Source organism: Myotis davidii, unplaced genomic scaffold, assembly GCF_000327345.1.
Source record: "Myotis davidii unplaced genomic scaffold, ASM32734v1 scaffold152, whole genome shotgun sequence".
Taxonomy (NCBI): Eukaryota; Metazoa; Chordata; class Mammalia; order Chiroptera; family Vespertilionidae; genus Myotis; species Myotis davidii.
In genome coordinates this window covers 1280736-1291537 of record NW_006283545.1, presented here as the reverse complement: position 1 = coordinate 1291537, position 10802 = coordinate 1280736, and the positions used below count along the sequence as shown (strand labels likewise).

The following is a 10802-nucleotide window of genomic DNA, read 5'->3' as shown; positions in this document are numbered from 1 at the left end:
GTGGGAGAACTTCTGTGCTGGAGACACCCTTCTGGGGCGCGACTTGCTTCAGTGGGGCTTTGATGCTCACTGAGACTGCACCCTGAGTGTGTCCCTTATGGATCTGAGGAGTTGTGGTCTGGACGGTCCCCCTCTGACCACTGGGTACACTGGCTCTTGGATCTCAGGAGGTGCTAATTTAGCATCTGTCTGAGGCTACCCAGCAGGAGCTATGGAGAGATCTGCAGATTCCTCTTCTTTGTTTGGGGTTTGGAGGTGCCTAGATGTGGCCCAGCTGTGAAGCAATGCAAACTGCTGTGGGGCCTTGGGCCTTCTTTTGGAAGTTCTGGGTCTCTCTGATCCAGCTGCAGTTTGTTAGGTAATTTTCAGATTGCAAAGGGCCAGGCCTTTTATATGCAAAAGCCTCTGTGCACAGCTTGGGTGGGGAAGGGTCTCAGGGGATCAACAGAGCGGAGCAAGCAGCTATGGCTGCTCCTCAGTCCTACCCTAAGAGGCCCAGCGTCCTAGTGTCCCAGTAATCGCTGCAAGCACCTCTGAGAGGATGCCGCCCTCGAGTTCCAACCGATGCCAGACAGTCCAGTTTCTCCCCATATGAGTCTGGATCCCCAGAGACGCGCCCGGAACTGGAGTTCAGGGCAGTCGGGAGCTTGAGACTCCCCCCTGATTGAAAAAGACAACCGTGTCCTCAGTTGCCAGCCATTTCCATGTGCGCCTTCCGTAACTCTGCACTTTACTGCCGCACCTCCTCTGAGTCTCAGTGTGCTTTTGTCTTTCCTGCTAGTTGTAGAATTTCCACTCACCCAGACTTGTGGTGCTGGATGATGTCCATTTTGTCTTTTAGTTGTATTTTTGAAGTGGTTGTGCGAGGCAGCAATTTCCAGTGTTTACCTATGCCACCATCTTGGTTTCTCTCTCCAGCAAGTTTTTTTCTGGTTTTTGGTTTTCAATTCAGAATACAGCACAATTACATTTTTTTAAAAATATATTTTATTGATTTTTTAGAGAGGAAGGGAGAGAGATAGAGTCAGAAACATCGATGAAAGAGAAACATCGATCAGCTGCCTCCTGCACATCCCCCACTGGGGATGTGCCCGCAACCCAGGTACATACCCCTCATCGGAATCTAACCTGGGACCTTTCAGTCCGCAGGCCGACGCTCTATCCACTGAGCCAAACCGGTTTTGGCTACATTTTTTTTTTTTTAGTGAAATTCTATACAGTAATTAACCCTGAAATGTTTTGGAATGTAAGATAACATTTGCCACTAGTTATTTATTTTTAAGTGTTTAAAAAGTAGTTTTGATTTAGTTGAATACTAAGTAGAGAAACTAAATTTGTTTTTATGGAGAAAATATTAGTAATACCTCGTAAGAAGTTATACATTTATAGTTTACTAGAGCCCCTGTGCATGAAAATTGTGCACTGGTAGGGTCCCTAGTGGCTGCTGGCTGTGGCCCTGCTCCCTTTCTCTTGCCGCCTGCCACCGCCACCACCACTGCTGCCCAGGGCCTCCCTCCCTTCTCCCGGCCAGCCCCGCCCCTGGACGAACTCCTGGTCATGGGGACAATTTGCATACTACACTATTATATAGGATGAAGTTTTTAAATAGCTTTATTGAGAATAAATTCACATACCATACTCTTTACCTAGTTAGAGTTTATAGTTCATTCCTTTTTAGTGTATTCACAGAGTTGTGCAGGCATCACCACAATCTCATTTTAGAATATTTTTGTTACCCCTAAAAGAAACCCTATACTCATTAGCAATCATTCCCCTTTCCCTGCTGCCTCTTGATTCACCTACTCTGGACATTTCATTTAAATGAAATCATTCAAAATGGGGTCTTTTGTGACTGGCTTCTTTCTCTTAATATGTTTTCAGGTCTCATCAATGATTTAGCATGTATCATGTTTTGTTTACTCATCAGTTGATAGATATTTGTATTGTTTCCACTTTTTGGTTATTTTGAATACTGCTGTTCTACATTGGTGTAGGAGTATCTGAGTCCCTGCTTTTAATTCTTTTAATTCCACCTTGGAGTGGAATTGCTGAATCATATGGTAACTCTGATTAACTTTTGACAAACCACCAAACTGTTCCCTAGCCACTGAACCGTTTTACATTTCCATCAGCAGTGCATGAGGGTTCTAGTTTGACCACATCCTTGCTTACACTTATTTTTCTTTCTTTTAGTTTTGATTTGCATTTCCCTAATGGTTAAAGATGTTGGGCATCTTTTATGTGTTTATTGACTATTTGTATATCTTTTTGGGTAAATGTATTCAAATTTTTTGTTCATTTGTATTATTGACTTGTAGGATTTTGAATCTAGACCCTTACTAGATATGTGATTTGCATATATTTCCCCCCACTCTTTGGGTTGTCTCTTTCCTTTTTATTGGTGATGTTATAGCACAGAAGTTTTAAATTTTGATATAGTCCAATGTATCTATTTTTCCTTTTATTGTTTGGGCTTTTGGTGTCAAATCCTAAAAACATTATCTAACCTAAGAGTAAGGACTTACTCTTATGGGTTTTTTTTTTTCTAAGAATTTTGTAATTTTAACTCTTAGATTTAGGCCTATGGTCAATTTTGAGTATTCTGTGAGTTTGGGTCCAAGTTGTTTTGCTTGTGGATGTCCATTTGTCCCATCATCTTTGTATACTCTGGACATCTTTAATAAAAATGAAATCGCTCTAAACATAGGATTTTTTTCCTGTGCCCTCAATTCAGTTCCATTGATCCATATGTTTATCCTTAACCCAGTACTACAGTGTATTGATTACTGTAGTTTTGTAGTAAGTTTTGAAATTGGAAAGTGTGAGTTCTCTTAATTTTGTTCTTTTTCAATATTTTTTTTTCATTTTTTATTGTGGTCAAATATACATAACATAAAATTTAGTATCATAACCATTTTAACTGTACAATTCAATGGCAGTAAGTACATTCCTATAGTTAGTTATGCAATTATCTCCACCATCTATCTGTGGAACTCCTTTCATCTTGAAAAACAGAAACTTTGTATCTGCTAAATAATAACTTTCCATTCTCCCCTTTCAAGTCCCTGAGAACTCCCATTCTACTTTATATCTCAATAATTTTGCCTGTCCCAAATATCTCATATAAGTGGAATCATATGGTATTTGTTTTTTGTTTTTGTTTTGTTTTTGTTTTGTAGCTGGCTTATTTCACTTAGCAGAGTGTCATCATAATTTACCCATCTTGTAGCATATATCAGAATTCCCTTTTTAAGAATGAATGATATCTCACTGTATGTATATAGCACATTTTGCTTATCCATTTATCCACTGCTAGACACTTGGGAAGCTTCCACGTCTTAGCTTCTGTGAATAATGCTGCTATGGGTATGGGTGTACAAATATATCCTTACAACCCTGCTCTCAATTTTTTTGGATGTATATCCAGGAGTGGAATTGCTGGGTAATATGGTAAATTCTATTTTTAATTTTTTTGAGAAATCACCATATTGTTTTCCACAGTGGCTGTACCATTTTACAGTCTCACCAACAGTGCACAGGGGTTCTACTTTCTCCACATCCTTACCAACCCTTGTTTTGTTTTATTATTTCATTTGTGTCTAGCTTCTTTTTTAAAAAATGTAAATCAATTTTTATTTTCCAATTACAGTTGATATATAATATTATATTAGTTTCAGGTGTATACTCCAGTGATTAGTCATTATATAACCTCAGGGATCATCCCGATAAATCTTGTATTCTCTGACACTATACGTAGTTATTAAAATATTATTGACTATCTTCTGTTTTGCTTTGTTTTTTTAAGTAGCCATCCTAATGGGTATGAGGTGGTATCTCATAGTTTTGTTCTCATTTCCCTGATAATCCTATATAATAAAAGGCTAATATGCAAGCTGTCCCCTGGACAGGGAGTTCGACCAGAGTTCAACCAGGGGGCAGGGCCGGCCCGCCAAGTGCCCTCGGTCCCCTTTTGCCCCACTTCCAGTCGGCCCTGCCCCTAACTGGGGCCCCCCACCCCCAACAACCTCCCATGTCCCCTCCCCCTGGCTGGCCCGGCCTGATCGGCCCCAATGGGGACAGGCCGGCTGGACCCCACCCATGCACAAATTCATGCACTGGGCCTCTAGTTAATGATACTGAGCATCTTTTCGTGTGCTTTTTGTCCAGTTATATGTGTTCTTTAGAGAAATGTCTGCTGAGCTTTTTTGCCCATTTTTGAATATAGTTGTTTAACTTTTTGTTGTTGAATTTTTGGAGTTCTCTATATATTCTGGATATTAATCCATTATAAAATAAATGATTTGCAAATGTTTTCTCCTATTCTGTGGGTTGCCATTTTACTCTGTAGATAGTCTTTTAATACATAATATTTTAAGATTTTTCCTGAAGTCTAATCTGTTTTTCCTTTGGATTCCTATACCTTTGGTGTTATGTCCAAGAAATCGCTGCTAAATCCAGTGTCTGAAGCCTTTGTCTTATGTACATTTTGATCATGGATCCATTTTGAATTAATTTTGAATTCTCTTTCATATGGATATCCATTTTTCAGCAACTTGTTGAAAAGATGTTTTTTCCTGTATTGAATGGCCTTCACACCCTTGTCACAATCATTTGACCATATATATGAAGGTTTATTTGTGGACTAGTTATTCCATTTTATTCGTCTATATCAGTGGTCAGCAAACTCATTAGTCAACAGAGCCAGATATCAACAGTACAACGATTGAAATTTCTTTTGAGAGCCAAATTTTTTAAACTTAAACTATATAGGTAGGTATATTGTTATTAACTTAATTAGGGTACTCCTAAGGCTTAGGAAGAGCCACACTCAAGGGGCCAAAGAGCCACAGTTTGCCGACCACTGGATATGGTTGTCTTTATGTCATTACCACACTGTTTTGATTACTCTAGGTTTCTAGTGTTTTGAAATCAGGAAATATGAATCCTCTAACTTTATTTTTTCTTAAGAATTGTTTTGATTATTCTGTGGCTCATTGAATTAAAACTCTGAGTACATCTGGTATTAACTTTCATTTTTCTAATGTATTGGGATGTTTTAGAAATACTAATATGTGTGTGTATGTGGTTCGAAGTTACTAAGTTTTTTAGGTAACTGGCTCACTTTCATTCACCAAACCTCTTTATTTTAATCATTGTGGATGAAAATCATTCTAAAATGTATTACCTAATTTATATATAATATATGTATGTGTTGGCTCCTGAACTAAATAGCTATGGTTTTAGAGTTCATTTGCCTATGTTGTTTTCCTTTATTCTTCCCTTCTTGTCAGCTGTCACTTGAAAAAGACACTTAATGTTGTTAAACTATAGGAGTAATAAGTATCATAGTAGAATATGCAAATAAATTCTAATAAGAAAATAAAATTCACCTTATTTTGGCTACCTAGACTTTTTTCTAGGCATTTTAAAAAATATATATTTTTATTGATTTCAGAGAGGAAGGGAGAGGGATAAAGAGATAGAAACATCGCTGCCTGCTGCTGTTGTGTGGGGTGCCGCTGGCGGCCGAGTGAGCGTGACTGCGCTGGGCAGGGTGCTAGGAGGTATTGTTGCTGTGCAGGCCCCTTTGTGAGCTGCAGACCAGCCTGGTGGCTGGCAGCAGGACACCCCAAGTCTGCATGCTGAGGAAGATGGGTGAGGTGGTGGCCAGAGTTGCGAGGAAGGTCAACGAGATGGTGGAGAGTGACACCCTGGATCTGGTGGAGTGCAAGCTGGTGTCTTTCCCCATTGGCATCTGCAAGGTCCTGTGGAGTGTCACTGACCAGATCCACCTCATCACGCTGGCCAACAATGAGCTCACGTCCCTCACCAGCAAGTTCATGACCACATTCTGTCAGCTTCAAAAGCTCTGCCTGGAAGGGAACTTCCTGTACCATCTCTCCAACGAGGTCAGTGCCCTGCAGCACTTCAAGGCCATCCACCTGTCTCAGAACCAGTTTCATGACTTCCCTGAGCAGCTCACCCACTGCCGGCACTGGAGACCATCATTTTGGAGGAGAACGAGATTGTGGATGTGCCCATGGAGAAGCTAGCCGCCATGCCTGCCTTGTGCAGCATCAATCTCCACTTTGTCCCGCTAAACGCCGAGGTGCGCGTCATTGCCCTGCCACTCATCAAGTTTGACATGCTCCTGTCTCCAGAGGGCACATGGGCCCCCCCACCTTAGGCCTCCCTCCCTCCTCATGCCCACCCTGAAGGGACAGAGGCCACTTGGCCTGGCACCCTGAGGGGAAGGAGCCCCAAGGGCCTATGGGAGGCCTAGCTTGGAGGTCTGGGGATAGGTGGGCAAACAGCGCGAGAAAGGGGTGCAGCAGTCCAGGATAGACAGCTTAGAGCTGCAGAGTCCTGGAATACCCAGAGGAGGAGGCAAGGTGGGGGCCAGAGCCGGGACTCTGGGCATTCATAGCCTCTGTGCCAACTTGGGCAGACCCCACCCTCTCTGAACTTACAATTTTGGGAAAAGGGTAGTGGCAGTGGCTCTCTGCCTCCTTGGGCTCCTTGGAGGCTTTTTAGGGAACACACGTCTCCAAGTCTTTGAATCCTTGGTATCTTCTGAGCTCGCAGCTGAGCATCGCTGAGCATTTCTTGGGCCCCTGTGGGTTGAGGCCTTGCTTCTAGTGCTGAGAGCCAGTCGCTGCCCCAAGACGAACAGAAGACAACCTGCATCTATTTATTGCTTCCTGGGAACCATCCCTTCTCTGTGCCCCATCCTGAGCCCTGTAGATCCCTGGATTGTCAGGAGCCTGAACCAGGAGTTGTGGGAAAGCTGTGGAGAGAGTGCAGAGGCTGCAGCAGGGCTGAAAGTGTTTACATAGGAGCCCCAGGGCCATCAGGCCGGGAAACTGGGGAGCAGATCAAGGTGGCCCTGTCCTTCCTCATGATTAAGAAATTGCTGGAGTGACCAGCTGCACCTGGCATCACCCCTTGAACTATAGGAGAGTGGCCCAGAGAGAAAGAAAGCCATTTGTGCCTGTGCCTCTCTCTGCACAGTCTCCCTCTGGCGGCAGACTGGCTGCCTTGTGATTGGTTCACCTGGATGCAGGCGGCACTCTGGACTGTTGGATTGTAGCTGGCCAGCCCCCGGGTCACCACTCAAAGCCCTGATAACCTCGTCATTTCTAGGCTCTGAACCTGGAGCCTGGCCAGGCAGTAGGGTGACCTGTCATCCATGTTTGCTCGGGACTTTCAGTGCTAACACAGGGACAGGACCTGCTAACAGGGACAACTGGTGGCTCCACCAGGTGAGGGCCTGGGGCTCTGGCTTCCTGTGACAATACCTCTGGTTTGGAGAACCCCTGACCTCTTGATCCTGCAGGTATCTGCCTCCTACCTTCTCATCTGTGGAGCAAGCAGATCAGAGCCCACCTGGTCTGGACTTTAGTTGGAGTCTGTGGGAGATGCCTTAGTCCCAAGGACTTGGGGCAAACCAGGCCACCCAAATCCTACATCCGTGGGCCAGTGGCCACTGTTCCACACTCAGAGCACTGACTCTTTCTCAGAATGTTCCAGTTTCCTTCTTCTTCCCCTTTCCCTTCCCCATCCCTGAAGCTGCCCTGCCCAGGCTTCCTTTCTCTTGGCAAGAAGCCGACAGTTGGGGAGATTGTAGGCATGTCACCAAGCACTTGAGAACTCAGCGTCCCAGGAGATGCCTGTTCACTCTGCTCATCTCTCAGGCCTGGTGGGTCAAGCTCTGGGAAAAGGGTTTTCAGGGCAAGGAGGCCAGATAAGATCTCCAGGGCTACTGAGTTCAGCCGGGGACAAGTGAGGGCTGCAGTCTAGCCCAGCCTGGCCTGGCCCCACTCACCTTGTCCTGGAGTGGGGTGTCTCCTTGTTGAAGAAGGGGTGCATTTGCCTGATATGCAAAAAGGCATTGTATGGCCAGAGCCTGCAACTCAGTGTGGTGTGCATCAGCACCTATGGGAGCTTGTTAGAAACACATAACCCAGGCCCAGTCCCGGACCTCTGGGATCAGAACCCGCACTCCAAGAGATCCCCAGGGCTTCCTACAAGCACTTTACTGTTTAAGAAGCAAGGCCTAGCCCTAACCAGTTTGGCTCAGTGGATAGAGCGTCGGCCTGTGGACTCAAGGGTCCCAGGTTCGATTCCGGTCAAGGGCATGTACCTTGGTTGCAGGCACATCCTCAGTAGGGAGTGTGCAGGAGGCAGCTGATCTATGTTTCTCTCGCAGCAATGTTTCTAACTCTCTATCCCTCTCCCTTCCTCTCTGTAAAAAATCAATAAAAACCATTAAAAAGAAGAAGAAGGAGAAGCAAGGCCTGGAGTGGCCCTGGGGATGGCCTAGGAGTGAAAGGTGGAGTTTCTCAGCTTTCCCCCCAACACCAAGTCTGTGCCCATCCCCCTCCCTTAAGCAGCCCTTCACTCCTGCCCTTGCCTCATAGATTTTCTCAGAGTCTGTATGGCGCTCCGGTGAAGCGAGTGACCTGGAGTCCCCAGGAGATGAGGGTTGGATTTGCCTGGCCCTCTAGCCTCCCTTTCTGGTTCATCCCTGAATGCCAGCTGCTACTTCCCCAGGTCCTCATCTCAGGCCTTTCAGAGAGGTTGTTTCTGAAAGCTGCATCCTACTCTGGTTGGAGAGTGTGCCCTGGCCTCTCTGGGAAAGCTGGGCAGCAGAGAAGCCCCAGATCAGAGCACAGTGTGAGCCCTTAACTTCAGTCTGCAATAAAGAATGCATTGGTTTAAAAAGAAAAAAAAGAGAGAGAGAGAGAAACATCAGTGATGAGAGAGAATCATTGATTGACTGCCTCCTGCATGACCCACAATGGGGATCGAGCCTGCAACCCTGGGCATGTGCCCTGACCGGGAATCAAACCCAGAACGCTTCTAAATATAGGCCGATGCTCTATCCACTGAGCCAAATGGGCTAGAGCTCTAGGCATGTTTTAAATCAGATTATATTGTGCCTTTTGTTTTGAAACTTGCTTCATTCCATCAACAGTAGGTTATGTGTATTCCATGTCATTAGCCATCTTTCTAACCTTTGCATTTAGTTTTTAAAATATATATTTTATTGATTTTTTACAGAGAGGAAGGGAGAGGGATAGAGAGTTAGAAACCTCAATGAGAGAGAAACATCGATCAGCTGCCTCCTGCACATCTCCCACTGGGGACGTACCCGCAACCAAGGTACATGCCCTTGACCAGAATCGAACCCGGGACCCTTCAGTCTGCAGGCCGACGCTCTATCCACTGAGCCAGACTGGTTTCGGCTGCATTTAGTTTGAATGTGTATATTTATTGTATCGGGTGGCATCATTTTTAAATATAATTTGCATTTACATTTTACTTTCACATTCAAGTTTTTCATTGCAATTAAATTTTTATTCTCATAACATTATTAGGTATGAGGTTGACATCTTATGCAGTATGTTAGCTTTATGAACTTAAACAGTTTGTGTAATCTCTCTGAGCATGTCACATTTCTCTGTAAAATGAATTCACCTCACATGTTCTTTTTGTATACCATAATAAGATAAAGCATGCAAAAGAAGTTTTAAAGTTCTTACAAGGCCATATAAGTTACATGTACTTTAATGTATTTATTAAATTGATCTCACTTGTCCAGTCATTAATGATTTTCTATTTTTCCAGAGTCCTGGTATGCTAATTCAAATTTTTAAAGAAGATTTTAAGATTGTTAATAGATAATTCTCCTAAATACAGGGGGGGACAAAAGTAGGTTTACAGTTGTGGGTATGCAAAACACAGTTTATTCTTGTATTACTAGCGGCCTGGTGCACGAAAGAGAGAGGGGGGTTGTCCCTCAGCCCAGCCTGCACCTTTTCCAATCTTGGAACCTTTGGGGGATGTCCGACTGCCGGTTTAGGCCTTATCCCAGGATGTCCAACACGTGGCCCGGTGCATGAAATTCGTGCACGAGAGGAGGTGTCCCTCAGCCCAACCTGCACCCTCTCCAATCTCGGACCCTTTGGGGGATGTCAACTGTTGGGGCAGGCCTGATCCCAGGATGTCCGACTGCCGGTTTAGGCTCGATCCCGCCTAACTACTCCTCTGCTGGCCTGATCACCCCCCAAGGCTATTATTAGTATAGACTAGAGTCCCGGTGCACAAAAATTTGTGCACTCGGGGGAAAGGCGGGGTCCCTCAGCCCGGCGTGTGCCCTATTGCAGTCGGGGGCCCCTCGGGAGATAACGACCTGCTGGCTTAGGCCTGCTCCTGGGTGGCAGAGGGCAGGCCCAATCCCTAGGTGCAGCCCCTGGTCGGGCTCAGAGCAGGGCTGATTGGGGAGTTGGGGCGCTGCCCCTGTCATGCACAGAGGAGAGCGGATCGGGAGGTTGCGATGCCACCCTCAGTCACGCTCAGGGTAGGGCTGATTGGGGGGTTGGGGTACCGCCCCCTGTCACACTCAAGGCAGGGTCGATGGGGAGGTTGCGGCACCTCCCCCTGTTACGCACAGAGCAGGGCCAATCAGGGGGGTTGGGGCTCTGTACCCTGTCACGCACAGAGCAGGGCGGATCAGGGGGTTAGGGTGCTGCCCCCTGTCACGCTGATCCTGGTGCTGGGAGGCCTCGTGGCTCCGCTGATCCCAGTGCTGTGAGGCATATTACCCTTTTACTATATAGGATAGAAGTCTGGTGCACATGTGGGGGCCGACTGGTTTGCCCTGAAGGGTGTCCTGGATCAGGGTGAGGGTCCCCACTGGGGTGCCTGGCCAGCCTGGGTGAGGCGATGATGGCTCTTTGCAGCTGGTCACACACCCTTCAGGGTGGGGGTCCCCACTGGGGGTGACTGGCCAGTCTATT

General features: G+C 45.7%; 1 protein-coding gene and 1 pseudogene across 5 annotated transcripts in view; both read left to right on the top strand.

Moving 5' to 3' along the window:
* Positions 1-10802, top strand: part of CDK8 (cyclin-dependent kinase 8) — a 161170-nt gene that overhangs the window by 31015 nt on the left and 119353 nt on the right. The window lies entirely within an intron of this gene.
* On the top strand, positions 5461-6282 carry LOC102754572 (annotated as a pseudogene).